This window comes from Conger conger, chromosome 9, assembly GCF_963514075.1.
Source record: "Conger conger chromosome 9, fConCon1.1, whole genome shotgun sequence".
Lineage (NCBI taxonomy): Eukaryota > Metazoa > Chordata > Actinopteri > Anguilliformes > Congridae > Conger > Conger conger.
Genome location: NC_083768.1, coordinates 49,309,852 through 49,337,499, shown reverse-complemented (window position 1 = coordinate 49,337,499; position 27,648 = coordinate 49,309,852). Strand labels below are relative to the sequence as shown.

General features: G+C 41.1%; 1 long non-coding RNA gene across 1 annotated transcript; it reads right to left on the bottom strand.

Moving 5' to 3' along the window:
* Positions 1–6,162: 6,162 nt before the first annotated feature.
* LOC133136188 (uncharacterized) lies at positions 6,163–13,843 on the bottom strand. Its single transcript, XR_009709478.1, has 3 exons — positions 13,598–13,843; positions 8,074–8,249; positions 6,163–7,028 (listed from the first exon to the last, which is right to left on the bottom strand). It is a non-coding gene; the product is annotated as an uncharacterized LOC133136188 (long non-coding RNA).
* Between the last annotated feature and the right edge of the window lie 13,805 nt (positions 13,844–27,648).

The window sequence follows — 27,648 nt, the reverse complement described above, 5'->3', positions numbered from 1 at the left end:
GCTCACACACTTCAATGTGGATTGAGCCCTTGGATGCGTCTGTCACTGCCGCGTTTCCACATCAAGTTCAGGAAATCTAAACTTTCCTCTCCTAATCACCCTCGCCCCTGAAAGGGGATAAAAAGACTTAGCTGGGACAGACAGAGACAAACATCCCCCCCCCCCCCCCCCCCCCCCCCCCCAAACCACCTCTTCCCACCCTACAATGGGCCTGGGGGCCTTTAGCATGCTAATGTAGGCCGCGCTTAACTTTGACACTAGAGAGAGTTATGATTAACTGTCTCCCCTTATCCTGGAAGGGTGTGTAATCAGGGGTTTGGATTTAGAGGGGGGGGGGGGGAGAGAGGTGGTGGGGAGCTGGGGTGTGGGGACTGGTGTCCTACAGATGTGGGGCTGGACTGCTGTGAGGGTCCAGGTGATCATACACCCCTGCTGGGGATAAGTTGGCCCTTCGCGGCTGCGGCGTTAGCTGAGGCTGTTCACACCGTGGTCATGTGACATCCAGGATGATTACCGGTTAGTGTCACGTTGACATTGAATGCCTATCCCGGTATTAGATGCAGTGTTATAAATCTGTTGACTTGGTTACCTGTTTGGAGTTTCGTGTCTTAAAGGTGCGAAGAACAAGAGGGCTTATTTATAACCGGCTTCCATGTTTTGTTTACGCTGGGTTGCCTAGAAACAGAACATATTTCCTCTCTGAGGGTTCCTGCTTCAGCGTTTTAAAGTTGGATGGAGTAGCAGACAAGACCGTTTTTCTAATGATTTCAGTATTTTTCTTTGATTTATTTAGTATTATTATTATTTCATTTTATTGTCTTGTTTGCTGTGAACTATCAAGTTTTAAAGCTGTTGCTGTCTACAAGATTCAATATGTCAAATATTGGGTCCAGCATTAAAAGGAAGACTGCTCTGCTAATTTAACTCATTTTTGTGGGAGCAGTCATTTAATTTCATTTGTTAAATGTAAGTTTGATGTGTACTCTGTTGTCTTTAACCAGTGATATTAAAGGACTTTTTGAATGCATTGGTCTCACATGGCAGACTATCTGTGGTCTAGTAATTTGGATCTCTCCAGGGCTTAAGATATTCATCTAATGGTAATCAGACCTCTTCTTAATTAACTGTTTAGATTGTTATGTTCTCATACACATATAATTTGCTTTTATGATCAGAGAGTTCATCAGTTTTTCAAGCCGATGATTTTGAAAATAATAGATATTTATAAAATAACTAAATTTATGAGAAATATATCTATTTATAGAAGTCAGGTATTATTTTACAACACAGAAACTGTGGAAGCCAAGTGATAAACAAGCAAGCAAACAAATCAATCAGCACAGTGTGTCAGATTACAACTCACAGTCAATGTCACAGTAGCACACACATACACACAAACACACACAAACATAGATACTCACATACAGGTGGGTAAAGATGTTTTACCTGACACATAATATAAGCTCTTACAATACAATAGAGAAATATATACATTCAGCAAAGGTATAGAGATACTGTACATTAAAACAGCAACTACCTTTGTCATTTGCCGTGCACTGAAAGTCTAGATTTGAAAAGCTTCCAATAATACCAATCAATGTGACATTTTGGCAAAATAGATATTATTGCCATGAGAATGTTGGCCCTTTACTATACATCAGATGAAATATCTGAAATGAATATAAATGTTGAACTATGCATAAAACACGCTTAAATGTTTTTAAACACGGGCAGTGAGCAGTGGTAGCTGAAGGAATTCATGTGAAATGCTTCGCGCAAACAATCCTAGTTTCCTACTCTATTTCTCTTATAAGTTCTCAAGGTTCACTACTCTATTTCTTATTTTTTGTTTAGTTTTTGTATGGGCCGGGTGGAACATCAGAAGGTCAGCTGTGTTTGTGACGACGGTCCGTTCCCCCTCCTCTTCTCTCAGAAGGCTGCTTCTGTGCAGGGTTTATGTTGATAGGGGTCAGTGCACACCAGTGTGTGAGAAAACACAATTAATGCCCCTGCCCCTCGGTCCTGTGACTGCAGACAGCAGAGAACAGATCACAGTTTCAGTCTTTGAGGTCCACATGGAGGCCATGTTTACCTTCCACCCCGGGGATATTGCGTTTGGCTCCGTGTGCCCACCCGTCGGTATGTCTACCGGTATAGCAGGGGCGCTGTAATGATGTTTCACCGGTGAAGGTGAATGTTTATGAAAGATTTCGGCCTGCAGTAGCACATTTGATGCTGTTTGTAAGTGTGCACTGTTGTATGTCTCTGCACTGTTGCACTTGTGCTTCCATAAAAATTAAAAAATAAAGTGTTTCATGAAATTTTATTCTGTCAGTTGTGTGTATGTATGTGGTTTGTATCACAGCTGTTTCCTACATTATTTTAATTTATGGACTAGTTGACACATTCGACAGGTTAAATAACTGATCGGTGTCATCCATTCATCGTACAACCGGATATTCACTGACAAAATTTAGATGAAATACATGACACAAGTGCATGATAGCAGGGTAATGAAGAATGTTGCTGAACTCAACCAGTTTCCTGGTGATTGGGTGCTGACTCCCAAATAGTATAATAGTGAAGACAAACAAGCACAAACAGCACTCTTTAGAAAAACCAAAATGAAAATTTCATACATAAATAAAATTTGTGTTTGTGTGTTGTGCGTACCACAACGCACAAAAACTATACAAAACCCTTTTCTGCAATACAAATACCATGGTCTTCTTCATGACAGCAGTGTACCGCACTGGGATTTAGATGAGCAGCCCTCTTTCGGTGAAGTGGTCAGGTTCCTTTCTCCTGGTGCGCTCCCTGCCACAGACATAAGAGAGTTTAATCTCTGGGTGAGGACTGCACCCCAGTCAGAGACCACCTGGACTCCGCTGCAGTCAGGAACTGCCGTTTTACTACTTTTACACCAGTGCTATACGGGAGAGGAAGCCCCGCGTTTCATTGCCTGTTTTTATATTGGGGCAGGGAATTAAGGAGGAATTGGTCTTCAGTTTGTGACCAGGAGTGCTGCGGGGTGTAACATTACTCTTAATAGAAAGAAAACCAATAGTCTTGATTTAAGATATATTCCATGTCTGTCTGGGCTCCTCTGTGGCTTTTGGTCTAGTTAGGAGTGTCTGTCAAGGGCAGATGTAAATGTAAATGCGCATCATGGCATCCAGATTCTGCATTGAACCCATTTACTTCTTTGCAGGGCTAAATCATGAAACTTCAGTGCCCCGTTTGTTTCAAGGCCATATTTTATTCCAGCATTTATTTTATGAGGAGCTATCAAAAAAGGACAGGGGATAGAGAGGGGCAGAAAAATAAAGGGAACGGGTGAGAGAGAGCGAGAGAGAGAGACAGAGAGAGAAAACCATGTACTATATAATGCACTTTCCTGAGTAAGTAATGTAGTAAGTAATTTCTGACACATTTTCATTGATTGTCATTAACAAAAATTAAATAACCACAATTTAAACACAATTACATTTATACCATTTTTACTGCCCATTTGCCCATGTTGTTTTATTACTAAAGTGTACTACATTTAGAATACTTCCTTGTCACATCAAATATTGAGTCATGTTTGACTCATATGGTGAGTCATATGGTTCAGTTTCCTGAACTTTCTTGGTTGAGACGGCTACTCTCAGAAAGGCAATGGGGATTTCTTACAGACATAATTACCAGCATTATTAGAGCTGCACGTGGGATTACAGCCCATAAACCATTAATAATTGAGTTCAAAACAGTCCTCTGCTCTTAACACTGCTCCTTCGTGGATTAAACACACACACAGACACACTTCCAGTCAGCTAGTGGAGGCTGACACGGCATAATCCTTCAGGCCCAGCTCCTGTCTGGTGAGTCTGAAGGCCAGGCAGGAGCAGAGGAGCTAGCGGGCCGTAAAATGGTGGTAAACAAAGGCGAGCAGTCTGGGTCAGGGCTCTTTACTGCATTCCCACGCCTGCACAAGCTCCATGAAAAGTGTTACCTGGATTGGGCACAAGCACCCCCCCACCCCCACACACTAACTCCCCCCATCACAGCATCAATCAGCGGCGAGCTCCATCTTCCAGGTGCACAAACAGTTAAGCGCAGTCACAGATCAAAGTCTGCGGAAAAAGGACAATAGACGCCCCTCCCCCTTAAAGTCTCCCCTCCCCACTGTCGTCTGCCCACAGCACCCCCTACGGCCCACCCTGCCCTCATCATGTGACCCTGTCCATGACAGTGACTGGTGCTGACATTAGAATTATAATTATGAGCCATAAATTCAGAGCCCAATTTACCAAAGTCTGGGGCACCTCAGTGTGCAAGTTGTACTCTTCTGATGACACCTCAGGAGGACCACAGCATGGTGGCCAAGTAGTGAGGCGTCAGTCTTGTAAACTGAATATCAGGGTTTCAAACTCTGTATGCATCTGAAGAGATTGGTGTGGTGGAAGTAGTACACTGTGAAAGAGTTCCAGCATGTGTTTATGCCACAGTTGAACTGAGAAAAACAATTTAAATTAAACCTTCACAGACAAAAAACTTTGTCTGATGGCTTTAACAGACAACAATATCACAAAAGTTTTGAAGTTACAGTTTGTATTTGGAGCTGTGTTGGTGTAGATTAAGAATACCTTTTATGAAAGAGAATCTAATTTGCTTAAATTGTGGAGACCCACTGCAGTCTTTCTCAAGCAGTCCTCACAGTGCCCCTAGTGGCCACCTGATGAATCACATGTCATACCCTAAATGCAGTAACACCTTTTCTTATCCATTTCCTCTCCCTTTTACTTCAATGTCACCAGAACAGCAGGTCTTCCCATTTTCTAGGAAATTGTCCATGTCTTCTGATGCCAAAACAATGGTACTTAAAAATGTACAGGAAACAAAAATGGCAGCTAATGGAGGTGATATAAAGCTTATGTGGCTTATAGCTTTTTAGCTTGTCCAGACTTCTGTGAAATGCTGTAGCTTTACAAAAAAGGAATATGGTGTCAGTCCAGAGAAAGTACACACACACACACACACACACACAGACACATGCGTGCACACAGACACCACTATTAGCTGGGGGGGGGGGGGGGTTACTAAAAACGAGAGCAGGGTAAATGCGACCCTTTACCAGGGTAAAGACCCGGTGTCAGTTACTGGGCTGGGAAATGTCTGTGGAGGCAGACGGTAGTGGCCTGAGCTTTGATAGCGCTCTCTTTGTAGTGAGCCCTGGGGTGGTGTGTTAGTCAGTAAAAGTGAGGATTGAATGGGCCCTTCACAGGAAGTGGTTTACACTGCGCGCCCCCCCCCCCCCTTACACCCCCCTCCCTCCGCGGGCTGCGTCCCATTGTCTCTGAATCGCTCTCCCACTTCATTACTATTTCCATGATAAAGGGCCAGTAATTACCCCCCCATTCTGATGCTGTCCCTTCATCTCTGCCCTCTCCTTTTTTCCCCCTCACGTTCCCTCGTTCGCCGTTAAGACGGCTCTAATGACCGTACACACGCGGAAATTAACATTCGCACATAAAAATAGACGAAAACCGGACCGCTGGAAGGTGCCAGCGGTCAACGCGCCGCAGTGTTGACAGATGCGGTCGTTATTTCTTCTGGCAGTTCTGCCAGGTACCCTAGTCCAGGGACCGTGTGTATTTGAACCATGAACATCGTTTGATATTTAAATGTATTACATGTTTGGCATTTAGTATATGCCGCCATCCAGACCAAATTACAGAGAAAGATTGTATTTCTTACTCACAGTCCATTTATACAGTTGGATACTTATCGAAGCGGTTGAGATTAAATACCTGGTTCAAGGGTTCAACAACAAGGCTACATCAGGGAATCTAACCTTCAACCTCGCCTTTGCATGCCCAGCCCCCAATTTACCACACTGCCAGCTAGGATACTAGAGAAGGTTTAATAAGCAATTCAGCCAAAATAGCAACTGCGCGAAGGCATGTGCAGGATTTTGGCCTCGGTAACTCTTGTTAACTTGATTTTACTTATTAGCTGAGAATTTTGAGGCTTCAAATGGAATAAGGAAAAGGTTGAGATTCATCAGCAAGTGTCTGCAATGCTATGAGGGATTGTGCATCAGAAAGCAATTAAAAACCTCTGTTACCTAACCCTTTAACTATGTGACCTGATGGTCAATAGGATTTGGGAAGCAATAAAGACACCTTTTACTTCATGTAAACACATTCATAACTATCCGCATATGACACGGTTTCTGTGGACAACAACCCCAGACTATATATAATCAAATATAATAACATGGGAGAAAGAAGTACATGGGAAACAGACACTCAAAGCTGTTGAATCGGGCAGCTGAAATGGTGCAAGTGTATGAAATGTAAACCTATCCTTGACCACAGTACAGAGCATTGAATATGATCCTTTCAGAATGACTGTTGGATTTCTGTACATAAAGGAAAAAGGGTTCTTTCATAGGCCAGCCGGTAGCCTAGTGGCTACAATACATGACTGGAACCCGGAAGGTTGGTGGTTCAAGCCCCGGTGTAGCCACAATGAGATCCACACAGCCTCATTGCTCCAGAGGGGGCTGGCCCCAGCTTAGTCTAATCAACTGTAAGTCACTTTAGATAAAAGTGTCAGCTAAATAACACATTTTTTATTATGAAATAGTTAAGGATTAATCTTCAGATGCATTATGGGAAATGTAGTTATTCAACAATGTAATGAGGTTGATTACAGATGTGAACACACATTGGGCCAGGGCCAGTTTTAGGCCTCCCAGTCTCCTGACCAGGTGGCTCTTACACTGAGCAGGGACTTGTAGAGACACTTATGACAGCACATGATGTCCAGGACGCACCCACAGCACATTAGCTGCACTGCTTCACGACAAAGGCCCAGGGACAGGGTAGCTCCATGCAGAGTCTTGAGGAAGGTCTGCGCTTTGCAGAAATTAGCGAGGAGCGGGACATCGTCGACCAACCTCAGTCAATACCTTCCTCTGTCCACCAGGGGGCTCAGCAGAGCATTGTCTGTGCACCCATAACGCAGATAGAACATTGAACCTGCAACATTCAAGCCCAGTTACCGATTTACTGCTTATACAACATGAATTTGTGAATTTTTTAAGCTAATTTATTTAAAGTATTTAAATAAAAAATTCCGCCTCACAGCAAGGAGGTCCTGGGTTCGAATCCCCGTCGGCCGGGGCCTCTCTGTGCGGAGTTTGCATGTTCTCCCCGTGTCTGCGTGGGTTTCCTCCGGGTACTCCGGTTTCCTCCCACAGTCCAAAGACATGCACGTTAGGCTGATTGGAGAGTCTAAATTGCCCGTAGGTATGAGTGTGTGAGTGAATGGTGTGTGTGCCCTGAGATAGACTGGCGACCTGTCCAGGGTGTAGTCCTGCCTTTCGCCCAATGTATGCTGGGATAGGCCCCAGCCCCCCTGCGACCCTGATCAGGATAAGCGGGTTCAGATAATGGATGGATGGAAATAAAAAATTCCCCTTAAAAAGGGAAAAATAAAAATCTGTGTGCTTGCGTGCGGGTGTGTGTGTGTCTGAGAGAGAGCGGGCACATGTGAGTCAGTGAGAGCCATGCCTGACTGATTGAAAAACTGAATATTACATTACATTACAGGCATTTGGCAGAAGCTCTTATCCAGAGCGATGTGCAGCAAAGTGCATATCCATAACCAGGGACAAGTATGTTAAAAGACCCTAGAGAGAAGGACAGTTTCAAGTGCTAAGACTACAACAATGATAAGGACTTGGGCCTTGTAGATTAATCTGACAATGCATTATATCTATAAAACCATTTCTAAAACGTGAAAGAATGATATACACTTATGTAGGAACAACAATAAGCAGCTTACAGAGCCAAAGAAAAGTAGGAATGAAGCCATCCTAGTGAACACATTGTGAAAACTAAAAAATAACAGCTAAGAGTCAATTAGAGAATACAGGGAGATAGGGAGGGTTTGGGAGAGGTGCGTCTTCAGTCTGCGTTTTTAATAGGTGTTTAAGTGAGGTCATGAGTGTGTGCATGAATACATAAGGGAAAGTGTGTTAGTGTGTCATCAAGTCAGTGAGCGCATGGGTGAGTGAGCTACCTGTGTGTCCACCTGTTATATTCATTGGGGACTGGGCAACTTTTCACAGGCCATTTCCACTAAAGCCTAGCTTTGTGCTCTTCAGACGTATCCAGCTATAATGCTGGTTACCACTGCAGTGATGCTCCGATTGCTTTCAGGAAGGAGGAGGTTCAGGCAGAATGGATTTTCCTGACCTGTGGGTACAGAAAGAGGACGTGTTGACTGAGTGCACATGTTCTGCAGGACCTGTGTGTAGTCTGCATCCTTCCCAATCCATAGGAGTAGTTCCAGAGATAGGGCAACCACAGGCTTGGCATAATAAACTGGGGAAAGAAAAAAAAAAATGGTGAGTGAAAATAGAATAGAATATGTTCTTGTCCATTAAATAGAGTGTGGAATCGGTCATTTTACTTCAGCTCAACGCTCATCACTGGGAAACGTACAGGGACAAAGGACACGTAAAAAGTCCTTCACACAACTCCTGGTTATGAGCATGTACATCCTTATTTCCGGTGAACTGATTTTTCAGCATGGTAATTGACCGGGGTCAAATGGCCTTCTATAGGAGTATTTGTTGGTCTTCTGGACTTCTACCATAAGGCAGTTTTTTAAACAGAGTGAATGGGAGCAGTGTTTGGAGGGCTTTTCTTTTCATGACAAGGCTATACAGCTGTTTCTGAGGTGCTTGTTTGATGCCAATTATTTTACTGGGCCTGGTTCATTATTTGTGATTGAGTGTAGCACAATCAATAAATAAAAGCGACTGTATTTCTTTAGAAGTTAATCCAGTTCATTAACAGGAAATGGACCTGTCTCTGAAGCCGTTTTTCTGGATTTTTCTGTAAAGACAGGAACAAGAGGCTCAAAAGGGTGATTGCATGGGACAGTACATATCCAGAAAATCTGAATTTTTTAGTTAGTGCTTGACGGTGTGCTACATTTACAAGTTACAAATCAAACATCAAACCACGGTTGAAGGTAAATATAAAATGGAAACATTGAACTGATTTTTTTGATCTCATGAATAAAGCAGTAACAAAAGACATGTGGAGTGAGCTCAGTACTTAACGAGGTGTTTGCACTCAAAGCCAAGAAGCGAGAATCACCTCAAACACAGCTTGGTCAAAGACGGAGAGGGAGAGGGGGAGAGGGGAAACAGAGGGGGATTCTGCCGGGGTGAACAGGAAAGAGGAAAAACGTCTACCCCTTTGAACTTTTAATGTGAGAGATGGGGCGTGGAGAATTAAACAATCAGGAGAGAACAACCTGCAAGCTGTACTTTCAGAAAAACTCCTACACTACACACACATAGTTCTGAGGACAACAAATTAACTAGAATCAAGCCAATGTGTCTGACCCTAGCCAATTAATTACTTTTACAGTAATATGTATGTTATCAAAAATTATATTATAGTTTAAAGCAAAATGTCTGTCACTCCCAGATTTACTATACAGATTACAGATATTTTTACTTTAAACATTGATATACATTGCATTGTATATCAATAATAGCAACAATCCTATCCTTTTTACTGTAAAATGTGTGCCCTTATCCAAATGCTTGTCTCTAGGTCTTTTAAAGCAAATTAATACACATTACATACAGTGGGCTCCAGAATTATTGGCACCCTTAATAAAAATGGAGAAAAAAGGCTGCATATAATAAAATAATGATCTATATTTTATATTCAAACATACAAAAAACTATAACTTTTTATTTACTCTCATGTTTCACTGAAAACCACAAAATTATTGGCACCCCAAACAATTATTGTAGATAAAATCAAACATAGTGAAATTGGCAATACAATTTTACTTTCATTGAGTTCATCTCTTTATAGTGTTATTACATCACTTCCTGTTTAACTAGAGTATAAGCAATTAGGTAACAAGCATGCAAAATGCCTTTGTCAACCATCAGCATGGGAAAAGCCAAAGAACTGTCAATTCAGAAGACACAGATAGTAATTGACCATCACAACTCGGGTAATGGGTACAAAAAAATACATAAACCACTAAACGCAGTAATAAAAAGGCGTAATACATATGGAATGGGAAGGATCACAGTTTAAGAATTGCAGAGATTGGTTGTGTCTTGGGGTCACCGAGTCAAAACAAAAAAACAACATAAAATGGCATCTCCAAAACAACTTTGGAAGGGTAGAAAAACACCAAGCATCTTGAAAAAAAAAAACCCTAACCCTAACCTCATTGGAATTATGACTGGAAGAGAGTGCTATGGTCAGATGAGACCAAAATGGAATGTTGTGACCGTACACCCCATCAACGTGTGTGGTGGCAAAATGGATATCATACAAGGAGAAGACCTACATACCTACTTTAGGAGATGTTTTGCTGCCAGTGGTCCAGGGCCACTATTTAAGATCAATGACAGTAGTAGGAAATCTTGGCAGAAAATCTGGTTGCCTCTGCTTTTGTGCATATTAGATTTTTTGGTTTTGTTACAAGACATCTTAACTAATTGTATTTAATATTCTATATTTGTTCATACAACACAATGCTATTATGGCTGTTACAGAGTTGTATGCTGAAATGTTGGTGGACCATAGAGTGTCTGTGCTGTGACTTCAGGTTTGGGATATAATAGACCAGTGATAGAGTGGGAACATTTCTTACATTATTTTCTTAATTGGGGTCATTTTTAAAACAAAGATATTCATAATTTATTTTTGAAAAATACAATATGCTTTATTCACAGATCAAACACAATAAAACCTCACTGTTTTGTCTTCAGTAATTAACGGAAACAATGGTTTGTTTGATATGCAAAGGAAAGTTGTCTCAGGTCCTGAAAATCTTATTTTCCAAAAAGACTCACCAAAGATTGTGAAAGGAACACTTCATTTGCTTCACTGAAATGTTTATCCAGAGTGCATTAGAGTAAAAAAAAAAAAAAAAATACACACTGTATTCATTGTCTGTAACCAATGAATACAGCTATATACCACTTCACCTTATTATCATAACAACTGTAGTGTACTAACCTGAGATTCAAACACACAATCCTCACTGTCAGCATGGTCTCTGGACTCAAACCCATAGGTGCTTAACCCATAGAGGCCTTCAAACCATGGTGAATCGTGTGTTAGTAACCCAAGCATACTTGCATTTCTATCAAATTGTATTTATACAGCTTTGGAATACAGGCCTAACATTAATTTTGTGAACAGATCTTTTAAAAAATATTTTTATCTTCTGTGATTTTTAAAACTGAACTAAAAACTAAAAAATAATTAGATCATTTTCATGTCAATAGCCTGTATTTTTACATATATCTTTATTTACATAACCTTTATTTTACCAGAAAGTCTAAATTAAAGCCACTTTTGTATAGGAATCCTGGGAAGAAATCGGAAATTGTTATTTTGCTCTCCATTCAGAAAAGCCATTTAAGCAGACAAAACAACATACTTATGAGTGCCTTTGTAATATGATTGGCTTCATAATATTATTGAAATACTGAAAATGACTGATTACCAAAAATATAAAGGTTATTTTTCATCACTGATGAAATCAAAATTAACTACAGGGAAAAAATATATAAATATGTTAACGACCATGGGAGTATTTAAACAAATAATTGATTTTATAATTTCCTTATCAGACCTATTTCAATCATTTTGCAGCAATATTAACGTTCCTAACAAGACACTGCAACAGGATAATAAAATGACCTGTAACACAACACCTTGCACAGCACTTAAAAAACTGTGCCTTGTCTGTGAATGGAGCAGTGTTTAACAGGTATCACATTATCGGTGTGAGTGAAGCCGGCATTAGTGACTTTCGCTTGTCGGAGCCTAGTCAACCATTTCGCCATCCCCGGTCCGTCCCATCCTCCAGTGAATACCCCAGCTGGTCTGCTTTTTCTCTGTTTGGCGACACTTTCATTAATCCTTCCATTTACTCCCTCCGCATCCCCGACTCCTGCTCGCAAGCACACACACACTCCATGCTGATATATGTACAAAAGCAGCACTGGAAACAACTTAGGTACACAGCGGGGATAGATCCAGTATTTAAACTGTCCGCCGATTTAAACAACAGCAGTCTTTCATGTTTTAGCCTTTAATGGTGTGTTTTAGAGCGGGGGCCGGGGACGTAATGCCTCCTGCTTGCTCTGGCCTGAGTTCTGTATGAGAGAAAGTCAACTGGAGTGACTTATGACCTTACAGTGGGACTCAAAGTGTGCTAATTGGGGGTGGGGGGTGGGTGATATCCAGTAGCCAATACTGACCATTTCAGAAGTAGAGAAGCAGAGATTAATTGAACCCCCTACGCCTTACGATAAGTATAATAGCATCTTGAGTGGCCAGAGAGTTCCCACTTCAGCTTCCAGGTTTGCATTTCAAGTAGAAGATGGCATCTTCTATAGTGCAGCATCACCTTCATACTTAATAGCACCAGCACATTACTGTTCTATCTGGTGCACTGGAGGAATGCTCTATGCCTGACGCATCGGTACCACCAAAGAGGTCTGCCAGATGTCTACTGCCTAAGGGGCCTTGATTCAGTTTTAATCATGAGGCAGGAGAAGGTGGTATCCTGTAAACACTATATTCTGGACCTACCTGAGATCATTTTATCCATTACCAGCTAAGACTTAAATGTAACAAAATTTGAATATTCTCTTGGTTCTTGAGAATCATGGGTATGATGATAACGCTTAGTTGATAACACAATAAAAGCTTTAATTTTGATAAGATAATTACTGCCCTTACCAAACAATTAAGAAGCATTTCTCTTACATAAAAAACGACTCACCTCTTCTCTAAGATAAAAATGAGCTTCATCACGCCTTTGACTTACAGTTGAAGCTGCATTTGATCCAAATGGTGTAAAATGATTCTGTGGCTCCCTCTGCTGGCTGGGACTGTCCTCGCAACCTTTTACTTCAACAGTGAAACGCGACTGAAATGAATTCCAATTCTAGGTTTCAGTCGCTTGTAACAAATTTATGCAAGCTTGACCCTAAACATCTTCATCGAGGGATAGACAGCATGGTTTAGAAATTGTATTAGCCTTTTAACCAAAGCCTATTTGTATACCCTGGATTTTACCTAAGCGTACACTTATATGCATGCAGCCAAAATGGAGCCTGTTGTAGGCTTGTGGGCCAGCAGTATAGTACGCTATAGCATCGATGCAGCCACCCTGTATTTTAGACCTATTCATTTGAACATTTGAATTAGTGCGATTATATTTACATTCGTCAGACGATTGGAAAATCAGCATGGATATATTACGTTTGAGATTTTTTATTAATTAATTCAAATTCTGTCTGAGCAAAATGTTAGAACATTTGAATTTCTAATCGCAATTCCATTTCGGTGGAAATATGACGTTAGATTACGTCACCGGGGACGTCATGTGAGCTAATGAGTAATTGAACCGTTCTGACTTTACCAATTCAATTACAGACAATGCAGGGACAGGGTTCAATACATTGCTTAGTTTGCGTGTGGCCAGTGGAAACGGTGGCCTATGGTAAGATTGAAATGGTTTAAAATTTGTAACTTACCATTTAAATACGTTTTTCGCTCTGGTGACCAATGTCCTGCTTCAGTGAATTCGTTTACAGTGTTTAAACGTGTTAGCCACGGTGCTTTGAGGATATTCACAGCTGTTTCGAAGTCTCTCGGCGGACGCTTTTGTTCACCTTCGCCTGGCTGGCACGTGGCGATGAATGTAAACTGTCCGAATCAATTGAGCGAGAAAGCTCTGAATGAACGGACGGGATTAGGCTCTTATATTTTATTCATGAGAGTGAGATTAGGCATAAACTTTCAATGCCGTTATGTTAACACGCGCACACTCTCTTGGAGCGCGGTGCCGGAAAGATGTGTCTAAAGTCATTTAGAGACGGGGGAGTGGGTTAAATAACATTGCTGTAACTGATAATTAACCTATATGTATAAAGTGTAATTATGAAAACATATAAAAGTTGAAATCTGACTTGCATGTTTCCAGCACGGAACATTTTCCAAAAAATATATGTGCAACAGTATTAATAAAATCGTTTTTTTACATAGGCACACTTTTAACATCTCATTATTCGATCTTAAACACATTATCCGTTTATACAGCTGAATATTGAGGCCTACTGAGGCTACCTGAGGTAAATTCCTCACTCAAGAGTACATCAACAGGGCCCCACCCAGGATTATTGGACGATCACCTTAGGTTGCTTCCTGTTCACAAGAGCTTATATGAAAGTGTGTGTGGGTGTGCGCGCGTTTCTGGGTAGGGGAGCAAGCCAGAAAAAACAGTTTCAATTCTCTATGGGATCAGTTTCCAGATCATAGCCAAAACATAAGTCAATCTGCCTTGAAATTAATTATATAATTTACAAAAGAATGGATGGCTGTGCAATATAATGTGGATTTATTTTTCAAATAGTACAAGTAATAGGTTTCCAAACCAGCCTCAGGCCTTTCAGATTTTTCAAAAATATATAGGCACATATGGTTTGAGCAAGTGTGTAACGTTGAGTTGAATTATTTTTCTGTGACATAAGTGCATTTCGGTATGATAAAACACTGCCTTATTTTTGCAGTTGTGGCTCTTGTGGTACCACTCTGCTGAATAAGTCGGAGAGAACGCGTTTTGTCGGCTGTGACTATGCAGTGTCTGGATTAATTACACAGCTCAGAACTGTGTCGAATTCTGTGCACCGTCCGTGGAAGGACAGAACAGAACCATGACCAATGCCTCTATATTAGCAGTCTTGAGTGGATATTTTGTTCAGCCATCATCAGCATAAGCTATTGTCGTTCCTATTGCTTGGGAATAAATTGTACGGGTCAGGATAGGGTAAGGAGGACTATGTGGTCAACAGCTGTAATTAGTGTAAAGAAGCACCACAGAAATCTCATCTATTGTACCAGGTCTGCATGTGGCTGCACTTTTTTTTTGGGCAGGTTTGAATATTGACTGCTAAAATAAGTCTGAAGGTGAGAAAGACATGGAACTATAAAGTCATGCCTTCAAAATGATACCTCTGACATTGTTGTTTCAATATGAGATGAGGTGTTTTTATATGATTGTTTTTTGAGATTTTGTCTCCAAAAATGTGTTCTCTGTCTTCTGTCTCCCATTTGCCCTCTCCAAACCATGACAAACTGACACATTAGCTGTCTAATTGCTGAGATTGAGAATGAACCGCTTTGTTAGTAATTCATTCACTACCAGAACCCCCCTGCCACACACACACACACACACGCATGCACACACACACACACACGTACACACACACATACACACATACACGTACGCACACACATATGCGCGCACGCACGCACTTACACACACGCATGCACACACACACATGCACACGTACACACACATACGCATGCACACACACACACACACACACAGTCATGTGCGCACAGCATCCTAATGAAGGCGCAGCAAATTTGCATGAGAGGTAATTGAATCTCCTGCAGCGTTGGCAGAGGTTGGAGTGGAGTGCTGAGGGAAGGACCATGGCGCATATGAAGACCATTAACCCTCTCTGACAGAAACACTTAGTGGTCAGAACAGGGTCGAGGGTCTAGGGTTCAACTGCCTTTGTTTTACACCCACATGCAGCTCACGCGTATTTCAGCTTCCATTCAACAGTTATATTAATCTGTGTCCACTCCCCCACTCCCTGCTCTGTTGTAGTGCAGTCCATTACGGTGTGAGCGTCTGGTATCTCATACTAGTTATACTTTAAAAAAAAGTTTCTGATAAGAACCTCTATGTTTAATAGTCTATATGATATATAAACTAGTTATTTGTTTATATACGCGCACACATACACACACACACACACATACAGTGGCCTCCAGAAAAAGGCTGCATTTAACAAACAACATGGATAATGATCAATATTTTATGTTTAAACATATGGGGAAAATATATACCTTTATTTTAACACATTTACTCTCATGTTTCAATGTTTTCTATTTAGTAGTGAATTTTTTTCTGAAAACCAAAATTATTGGCACCCCTAACATTATTATTATTATTAATATTATTGTAAATAAAATGAAAAAAAAAAGAAACAATCTCAGTCTAAAGGACTATATTGTGTCATTCCATTACTTCCTGTTTCACTAGAGTTTAATAATGAGATAACAAGCATGTAAAACCCCTTTGTCAACCATCAGCATGGGAAGGCCAAAGAACTGTCAGCTTAGAAGACACAGATAGTAATTGACCATCACAAGTCGGATATGGGTTAAAAAAAAATACATAAATGGTTCAACCCTTAGCGCTTTAAGGGAAATTATAAAAGGGCATAAAACATATGGAATGGTTGCAAAGACAGCCATTACTAAGCACAATAAACAAAACCAAGCATCTTGAGTTTGCCAAACCTCATTGGAATTGTGACTGGAAGAGAGTGCTGTGACCAAAATTGAACGTTTTGGCCATACACACCATCGACGTGTGGCAGCAAAATGGAATGCATACAAGGAGAAGCACCCATATCTGCTGTCAAATATTGAGGTGGGTCATTGATGTTTTGGATTTATTTTGCTGCCAGTGGTCCAGGAGCACTATTTAAGATCAATGGCACAATTAATTCAACAAAGTACTGGGGAATCTTGACAGAAACTCTGGTTGCCTCTGCTAGGAATCTGAGACTTGATCATATGTAGATTGTCCAAACAATGACTCCAATGTCTCCAGACTTAAATCCCATGGAAAACCTGTGGTCTGAACTGAAGAGGGGGGTATTCCCCTCACTTGTGTATCACATTTTATAGGAAATCCAAATCACAAATTATAGGGAAACACTCATGGCTGTTATCTTTGACAGGGGTGTTGGCACAAAGTATTTTTGGGGAAATATATATATTTTATTACAAAAATGTAGGACTGATTCTATTGAATCATTAATAAAGCACACTGCTTTACACATGTTGGAAAATAAAGCTGATGTCAATAGCAGCAATATTTTTTAGTTTAGAGCATTTTTGTGCATATGTATCAAGGGTGCCAACAATTCCGGAGCTCATTGTATGTATACTGTTCTGTATATACTCAGCTGATGTGTGGTAGCAGGGATGATGAAACCTGCTGCCTGTATACACAAAGCACAGAGAGCAGCAATTAACACAAATGCAGTAAGCACAATGTAAAGCCTTAACAGTTATGACTGTGAGGAACTGCTCACAAATGCAGAACAAGGGTTTTGTTACCATACAATGACTCCATTATAGCCCAAAGAACCCAAAGTTCATAGGTTCTGCTATGACCTATAGTTTGTGATTATGGATGAAGTTTGCCTTATTGGGTTAAAGACAATAGAAGAAAAATGCAGTTCCGTGCCATATTTATGTCTAATTAGAGGGCTGTCTGGGCTTGAACTACACATTAGTGCTGTTCCTTCTTTTCTAGAAGAAAAGATCAAAGACATCATTTCAAGGATCTGCTTATGTTCAACCAGTGTGAAGCGTGTAGGCAGAATTTGCAGAATCACGACTCTACGTTCTGCTAACACAGTGCGGGGATTAAAGCCAGCTCTCCGACTCCACCGTGCTACAGAGACACAGAGGAATCGAGGCTCCTTCTGAAGCCGCAGGTTATCAGAGAACGAGGTCCCTTCTTATTTAGCCCTAGTTTAGGTCTGGGATGGGAGTGAAGACGATTACACTTTGGAGATTGCCAATTTTATGCTGCCAAATTAAAACGCGGCTCCTGATTATGGAGATAATTGTACGCCGTCTTCTTTTAATGGGTCTGTCAATGATTACAAACCGCCTCCACCAATCGTGCGCGAGCCTTAGCAGGGGGAGCGGGGAGGGGCCACCCAGGAGCGTGACAAAATGAAAATGTCAATCATATTAATTGTAAATTAGTTTGAGTAGCTCATTGTCAGTGCAAATAAATCCTGATGTGTCACTGGCAACCCAGGCGTGAGGAAGGATGGATCCAGCCACTTAAATTAGAGAGAGAGAATGAATGATGGAGGGAGAGAGAGGAGAAGGGAGAGGGTGGGGGAGAGACAGAGAGGAGAAGGGAGAGGGTGGGAGGGAGACAGAGGAAACACGAGAGAAGAAAAGGGGTGGAGACAGAGAGCAACGTGGTCTGTAAAGCGAAATCACAGTAAATCACCCAAGCACATGTTTCAGTGCTGTGTCTGGTTTGCACTTCAAGCATTAGGTGGACCTATTGGCTACACTGCTGGTTGTTCACCCCCATTGTTGGTGTAAAAATGGCTGCCTTCCTGTTGATAACAGCTAGTCCTGATGGTGAACTAGCCAGTCCTGCACATGTTTGAGCATGTGTGCTTGTGTGGGCATGACAACACACAGGCTGCACTTAGACTGATAAGTATGTGCCAGCACCTCACTGAAACACTGTAATTAATGGTGGGTGCGCGCACACACACACAGACACACACACGCACTGTCTCTCTTGCTCTTTCTTTCTCTTTCTCTTTCAGTCTCATACACATACACTTATACACATGCTTTCTCTCATTTTTCTGACTTATTCACACATACATGCTGTCACACACACACACACACACACACACACACACACACACACACACTCTCTCTCTCTCTTTCTCTCTTGCTCTTTCTTTCTTTCTCTTTTTCTTTCTGTCTCATACACATACACTTACACACATGCTTTCTCTCTCATCTTTTTCTTAAACACACATACTTGCTGTCACAAATACAGACACACACACACACACACACACACATGCATTTTCAAACAAAGTGTGCACACACACACACGTGTTCGCGAACATGCGCGCCCATATTTCCCGCGTGCTCCTGTTTCCCACAGTCCAAGATGTGGGCTCTAAATCAGGGGGAAATTGCTATAGTTTGACACTTCATTTGTCTAAGTCCCTGTTAGCAGGAAGACTGAAGGTGTGGACCTGGAGAGTGGCTCAGTAAATCACTCAGATGTAATGAGTCCGGCAAGGAGAGCCACTCTCCAGGCCATTGGATGAGTAGCTCTACCTCCTGGGTTGAGGGGAGCAGAGTCCCCCTGGAGACACCTGGCTCCACCAATGACGTCCTCACCCTGAGGAGCCATCTTTGTTCTGCGTTCACTTGTCTTCCTCTAAATACATCCTGGCAGACAACAGACTTCATAGACTCAATTTCCACCCCCTTATTATTGCAGTGCCAGGCCTGAACACCAGTCCCCGGGTCATAAATCTGTCATGGCGGGACACAAACTGCGTTTCCCACTTGACCACTGCAACATCCTGTCATATTGATCCTAAACAAGGAGCAACAGTATTTAGATATGAGTGTGCTAATGTGCTAATAGCCAGATAACTATTGGGTGTGCTTATGGCTGAATAGTAGTGTAGTGTTGAGTTGTGTACAGATTCACCAGTACTCAGACCAGACCAGACCATCCACATGATTTACCGATCAGTGAATATGTGCAACACACCCTTGTGGCCTAAAATGCAGCCAGTGTACTGTATGTGCTGTTTTGGAGTTTGTTTGAGAATCACAAACTACACACAAATGTATAAATAACAACACATGGAGGGAGAGTTTATGCTTTTACTTAACCATAGGACTGAGCTAAAAACAATTCAATCTTGCAATCAGAAGTAATCCTAATAGGTCATTGGTGGGACTGTATGCTATATTTTCACGACTTATTTCTTGACCTACAGAGGTTATTGTTTGGGGGTTTCAATTATGTTATGTACTTTGGATATGTTTTGTTCGAGTGATATTATGTCTTTTGTCTGTTTTAAATGAGCTCAATAGCTCACTATCATTCAAATAAGTAAGTAACTAAATAAATATTGTGAAGCTATAAAATGCAAAATTTCTCTTCCTTTTAATAAGTTGCAGAAATTGTCTAGTCTGATCATATGTCTGATATCTTTTACCTTCCACACATTGACATGTCTCTAAATATGAACTTACAGGGGCTGATTCTCACCACATGCGTTGTCTCCTTTGTCTTTTTGTCTTTTTCCTTATTAACAATAATTGCTCAGTCGGTATGTCTCTTGTCATGTATAGATGTATGTTTTCAGCTCACTCATTTGTTAGAGTATGACAGTCATACATAATGCGCTCACCGCAGCAGCATTATAGTAAACAAGAGACTGAATTTTAGTTTCACACGCAAATGGAAAGTAATCCTGATTCAGGAAACCTAATTATAGTTAGAGTTAACACTCTAATATATGTTTGTGTCTATGTGGGTGGGGGTGTAGGTGCACATGTGTATTTGTGTGAATATATGCCCGGAACACAGAATCACAGACGTCGAAAACAGACTAAAAACCTACAACGTCCAATCAATTACGATGTTTATTGTGAAAGTGGAGACGTGCGTTAGTCGGTTAATTTAAGCATGCACTTCTTACTGCGGTCACTAGATGGCAGTGCTGAAAGGCCTTTCGGTGTGCCAGTTTTCTAACCACCTTCTCCCCCCTTGCGCATCCTTTAATTACCCATATAAAAGAGATGGGCTGTTTTGTTGGGTCTTTTATGGGCCATCATCACTGGATAGCTTGAGATAGGAGCTCCTCATTTTGCTAGCAAAGCGTTTTTTAATTAAAAAATAGGCTGGTTAATTAATTAAAACACTGTGAAATAAAACAAAACCCAAAATAGCAGCAATCTCTGCCAAGTGCCCCCCCTTTTTTTTCTTCAGTCTTTTTTAGCTCCTGTTCACATCCATCCAACAGATAACACGCTTATGAAAAGGGGGCAGAACAAAGCGCTACAACATGCTTTCATTTGCAAATCCAATAGAACCGCTGCCTCTCCACTTTGTGTTTTAAGTGACTTACAGTTAAGCTCTTTGGTTCTTTGTAGGTGCCGGGGGAGTTTTTGTGTATTTGGGAGAAATTAAGTTGGCTTGCTTCATTCATTACTGGAGGAGAAGAATCAATATCATCTTATTTGTATTTGGTTGGGGAATATACTTGCGCTCTGCCGTCCATTTCCACTCCACAGCCCCTCCCCCTTCAATCATTTCACCCTGGCCCATCTTTCAGTGTGGAGGTGTGACTCTGCTTTAATCATGGCCTCCTGGTCCCCTGAGTCATTGGGGGTGGCAGTGTGTCCATTTCAGATTGGCATAACGGACAAGAGACCACGCCCAGTGAGGACCCTTGTCCACAGTCAGGTCAGGGGAGAATCTCTCAGTCCTTGGGAGGGGAATGACAATGAATGACAAAGTCTTATTGGTCACTGTGGCCCACTAGAGTACAGTGGACACAGGGTCAACAGGTGAAGAGGCTGCCATCAAGCATGTGAATTTTCAATTGCAAGTGCCCTGATACAGACTGAATTATAGCATATTCATAGTATTCACCCCCTGGAAACTCAGTATTCTTATACTGGAGCAATTCAGGTTGAACACCTTGGTCAAATTGACATTGAGCATTTTCAGGTGACTGGTAACCAGAGGTTAATACAATTTGCACTGTCGAGGAACATTCTATATTTAACAGAGTTTCACCAAAATGAGTCAGTCTCTAAGATACGTTTTTGGGAAGAATCACCCAAGCAAGAGTGTTTCCAGCCTCTGTGATTGGTGTGTGAAGTGTCAGACAGTTTGGGACTTTCTAAACTTTCTTAGAAAAATAAAAAGGGGGGGGAGTGTCCAGAGTTTTGCAGAAAGAAGCTAAGATAGCTGGCAGTTTGACAGTTTGAGATGAATGACATGGCATATAGACAAAGGAATTAGTCTACAGTCCTGATTCATAGTCCAGACACATGGTGATCCTCTCCCTTCATTGTGTGTTCTGGTGTGTGTGTGTGTGTGTGTGTGTGTGTGAGAGAGAGAGAGAGAGAGAGAGAAAGCGAGAGACTGTATTTTTGTTTACTGTGAAGCATTACATCTGAAAGCCTGACTATCCCAGGGGACTTCTGTGGTGCTCATTGCAGAGCCTCTGAATCAGTTGTCCAAAATTCTGAAACAAAGAGCACCTATGCGCTTGCACACACACACAAAGGTTTTGCATCCGTCACTCAGCACAAGGTGAGCAGAAATAAAAAGATCAGAAATCTGAACAATGTAAAATGACATGGGTCCAGCTGCTTAGAAGTACATATCTTTCAGCTGAGGCCGTTATCTGCCACTGAATTCCAGGATTATGTGAAATTAATTCAGTTTCATGGGGCCTGTAACAGATGGGTATTTTATTCAGGCTTTGAGTAGTTTTGTTGCCTTGCAGTCGCTTCCCAAACCAAATCACAGACCATAAACTGTCACTTAAGGGCAGGAGAATCTCATTTGCCAGGGCACCCTGGCTATGAAAGCATCACTCATCCACCCAAATAAAAGGCCCCGGCCCTTGCCTCAGACTGCTCTTATATGCAAAATAGAAAAGACCTCAAAATTAACTGACAGCTCATACAATAGGCCAATGTCCAGGAATCCCCTTTTCGGATATGGAAAATAATTAATGTGCAGGACAGACAACAGTGCTGTAGATTAACATTCTATGGGTGAGGTCAGCTAGACGGCCAATAAAGGAGTGTTTCTGTTTTAATGTATCACAATTATAGGAGCAAGAGGGTACGCCTGTGAATTTGGTCTGTCTTATGATGAAATTAAATATCTTGGATTATTATTCTGTTTTATTTGATCATATTCATTTAGCCCAAAGTTGTGTGATTCCAAAAAGTGTATTGTTGTCGATGTTACTATTATTATTATTATTATTATTATTATTATTATTATTATTATTATTATTATTATTATTATGAGTAGTAGTAGTAGTAGTAGTAATAGTAGTAGTAGTAGTAGTAGCTGCAGCAGCAGTAGTTGTAGTATGTATCATTATCATGTTTTAGAACACAATCAGGTGAGTTTACATTAATTACAAGCTGAGGCATACTAAAGGGGAAAGCCAGGTAATCTGAAGAATATGGTTGTGTTTTGTACAGTCATTTTTATTTAAAAAAGATATGGAACTGTATTCGAGAAAGACACGTGAGAGGCTTTTGTTTAGGAGATGTTATTTGTCAGAAAGAGGCTGTAGATCTTATGCCAGCATCAGGAGGGAGGGTTAGATGAAGTGACAGATCGCAGTGGAGAATATGACCTTAGGTTATAGACTACCATCTTATCCCAATATTAATAACATTTTATTCAATTTAGTTCCAATGATTTAAAATATTTGATTAAATATTATTAACTGCTCGGAGTTTGTTTCTTTGTTAAGTTGTTTATTGGCATCTATTGATTTTCTGAGGCAACCTTACATAAAACACCTTTGCTTGAGGAATACATCGTGTCCCTGTTCACTGCGAGGCCAATCTGCTTAGCCTATTCAATATGACAGCAATGTTATTTTTTCTTGTAGGCCTACTTTTAAAGTGAAGTTAATTATGTATAAAGGGGAAACTTCTTGTCTACACGTATTCCATTTACAAACATGGTTATTTTTTCCTCAAAAACTTTACTACATTTTAAACTGGATGCTGGCTTTAAAGCGCTTTTCCTTTTGCATTTTGGTCTGCCCCTCACCCTCACTAAGCAAAGGCGGGAGTTTACAGGAACAGCAGGCAGGCGGCCCCATCACCCGCGGAGCGACACAGGAATGCATTGTATGTGTGAGAGAGAAAGACAGGACAACCACGCAAAATAGTGCGCAAGTTCATCGAACCCTCTCGTCGGACGACCAACGTCTTCATACACTCGGAGGTAGTGAAGCCTGAGTCAAAAAATATTTTGTTATAGTGGTATTTACCATTTAACCGTTGAAAACTGTGTCGTTTTGTGTCAAAAACATAACCACATATGCACACATAAGTGAACCGTGGAAGGATCCGTGAGGTTGTCAGTCTGTGCTTCGTCTCCGAAAGCACACACAGTAAATTGGAACGAAAGTCTTAGTCAAAACCCGGAATGGAGTTTTATTCTAATCAACGAAATCCGTCCGCAGAACCAACACAAAACATAATGTCCCGTATTCCGAACTGCCACCAAGTGAAGCAAATCTTTTACAACATATCTAGATCTTTGTTTTACTGATGTGGGTACATTTCCCCAGTTTTCATCGCTTTGAATCCAAACTGTAAGCCATCCTCTCTTGGGAGGAGGAGCCTGTGTTCTCTGACCTCTAGACACTCTTATGCAGCTGTTAATGCACGGGAATAAAGCAACAGAGAGAGCGACCGAGTGGGGCACAGTCGGTTTCTTTATCAAGCAAAGAAACCTTTAAAATACATTTTACATTATAAAGCAATGTTTCATCTGGTGTTAGACTCTCACATTGAACAGTCACATGCACTCGTGTATTTTGCCCGAAGTGCTGATTCTGAAGCTGTTACAGTTAAGGACTGCCCGCCTCTTTTTCAACCAATGTGGTTGCAAGAAAGTTAATGTGTTTCCTTTCAAGCTTGTTCATCTGGTGGAAACTGTGTAGCAGTTGAGTAGTTCTCACTAGAGACTTAATGAAAGCAATTATTTGCCGGAAGTCATTCATTTTAATTTTAGATACTTGAACATGTGTAGCTATATAATTTAAGTTTATTAATGTATTCTGTCATTTTTTAACAGACATACGAACTGGTAAACATATGTTATTGGTAACCCAGTGATCACTTTGTTTTAATGGTTCCGATTAAAGAACAGTTGATTTTATGGAGATCCATCTGGTGGACTTGGACACTGATTGGTGGGATAGTTATGGGTTTCAGAAAATATTTTTTCAGTTTTGGTGTGTTTTCCATTGAGTCAGTTGAAAACAAGCTAAAATGAAATTTTAAAGAACTCCAGGAAGTGAACTGTCCCAACACAAGTTTTCATGTGTATCAGTGAACCCATTTTCATATTCCTCAATTAAAACTGTTTTGAATCCTTTTTCAAACCTTTTAGCCACTCCCCATGCTGATTATGAATGCTTCTCTGTAGATAACAGATATTGAGGACAAGTTGCAAAGGACAGTTTAGGGGGTGAGCATGTTAATAAAAATTCAGCTTTAAGAAGCTCTCTTACACTCTTCCACCATCTTGAATTTTTTGTTGTTGTAATTTCTTCCCACCTACATGTGACCAATACTCCTGTGCCATATCTAATGCACAGGATGCATTTTAGGATGTCCCTGAATGTTAGGCAGAAATCTTCAGGATGTCAATGTTAAGGGCATATTTGGTCTTTGAATACCTACTTGTTTGCTAAGTTGCCTCCTTAACAAAGTAGGTATTCAAAGACCAAATGTGCCCTTAACACTTGCTTAATTGACATCCTTAAGATTTGTGACACGCTAAAACGTGGTGGATTTGTGTGTGCATGTGCAAAATGAAAGTGTAAAGGGGGTTGTTTACGGGTGCTGGGACAGGGCCTGGGACAGGGCCTGGGTGTTGGACCGTCTGCTTTTGTTTTCTTCGATATTGTACGCCTCATATCTCCTTGTTGCTGGCGTACAGTTAAACAGGTTTGTTAAATCTCAAGAGATTTCAAGCAAACGTCTTTAAGGGCTGCAGCTGTGCAGCGCGTACACACTCTTGTGATGGTTTGTCACAGCTTCCACTCTTCTCCCCCAGGCCTGTGGACTGTTTGATTGTTTAACCCTGCACTCTGGTACCCCGGGGACATACCTGTGCTGCAACTGTTCTGACACTTCAAGCCTCCCTGGAGCAGTGAGAACGGACCTCAATTTATTACCGGTTTGAGATCTCCCACAATTCCCCGCACTTGCCACAGTGAAGAGGCACAGGATCCCACTCTGAGCTAAAAGCCAACAAGGGGCTCCTTCCAGGTGAATTCCTCTAACTGTTTGGTTGTTGTATTTCGCTGTGTTGGGAGATCCTGGCAGACTGCTAGTCTTACAGAGGCTTCTCCAGGATTATATTCCTATGATGGCTGAACTGCTTTGAAAGGGCCTTGAAATTCCCATTGGATTCACTCCATCATCACAGTTCAAGGAGTAACCACCAGTGACTGTAGTCTATGGACCAGAGTACAGTCACTATGTACCATTGCAGACATGTAACAGGGGAGCTCTTCTAATCTTTCCTGTGAGGGATACAAGGTGGGGTTAATAAAATCTTTGAGTGCCCTGAAGTGTCACCGAGCCACCACATGGGATAACAAGTGTGCACGCCTCCCTGCTGTTTTTCTTAAAAGGAAGGCGATATGGGATTGTGAAAAGGTGGGTATGGGTTAGGAAATGATTTTATAAACTCTCTGGAGCATCACTCATGCAATATTCAATATGAATTTATTAAGGAGCCACAAAAAACTGAGTTCCTCATGACTAAAAATACATGCTCATTTGGTTGAGCCCATTATGTGGACAGAGCCAAATAAGAGCAAAACGCCACAGTAGAGCAGTTAACAGATGCTACAATGTCATTATGAGTTGTGTATCTGTTCACTCATATTTCTATCTCACTCCTGGCTCCAGAGAGGTCATTTATGTTCTAAATGCCTGTCTTTCTGTCTGCCCGCCTGTCAGTCTGTCACTAGGCCCACTGAATAGTTGCTGGCTAAATCCTTCCCAATGGAAAATAGCCTGGAACTGAGAGAGCAGTCACAGTCAGGTTCTCAGATGTTCACAAATTCATCACAAACTGATTCAGAAGTTTTTTTCTTGCTTATTGAGCAGGAGGTACATCGGTCCAGTCTTTTCGCCTTTATTGTGAATTGATTTCAGTTCCCCTGGACCCTCAGCGCTCTGCCGTACATCAGAGTTAGTTTGTCTGTGTTTCTATTGCAGGCACATTTCCTCCGTGTTCCAGCCTCTGGCATTGAAGGTGCAGCATCCCTACATTCTGGTTGTGTGTCTATCTGACATCTTTCCATTATGTGTCTGTCCAGTTCCCGTAAACTACTCCTGCTGCACCAGATATTTGCTTGGGGGTTGGCCCATGTGGCCGGTCACGTGGAGTGCATCATTTCATTTGCTAAGTTCCTGTACGCTGTCCATACAAAAAGTCTGTCTGATAACAAGGGGAAATCTGAACTTAAACCATTTACTTCCTGCGATTCCAAATTAAATCAAATTAAAACTGTTTGCATGCACTACTAGGATGTAGCAGAAAAAAAGGAGTTCAATATGTTTGCTAACAGATACAAATTAAAAAAGTAGTAGTTAAGAACAGAAGACGTTTGAGAATTCAACAAGCATACTCATGGATGAGGGTAAAGGATATGCATAAGCCTATGTGTGGCTTCAGTTTACATTTGTGATTGGATTGCATGTCTTCTCATCATCCTTATGTATTTGTCCCAGATATTGCTAGCTTGACTAATATAGACTTTATTTTGCTTCTCTGACCAGTACAATTTTTTTCCACAGGTAAAATAGGAGGAAACAACAGGTTTTGTCATGTATGTATTATCGGTTGAAGATAAGTGTTAAACATTATTGAACCTATCAAATTAAACTCATGAAGAACATATTTAATTGAATATCGAAACATAGACTGGAAATACATTAGTTATTGCCAATTTCAGTTTTAGTTATGTGCATACCAGTATACCAGCTGACCAGTTGTCATCTTTTTCCTGGACATTTCTCATTTTGGGACTGAAAATATCTTTCCAGGCGGGATTTCTAAATTCTTAGAATGTCTGGTTAGGTTTTGCTCATTCCAAAGTACATATATAATCAAACA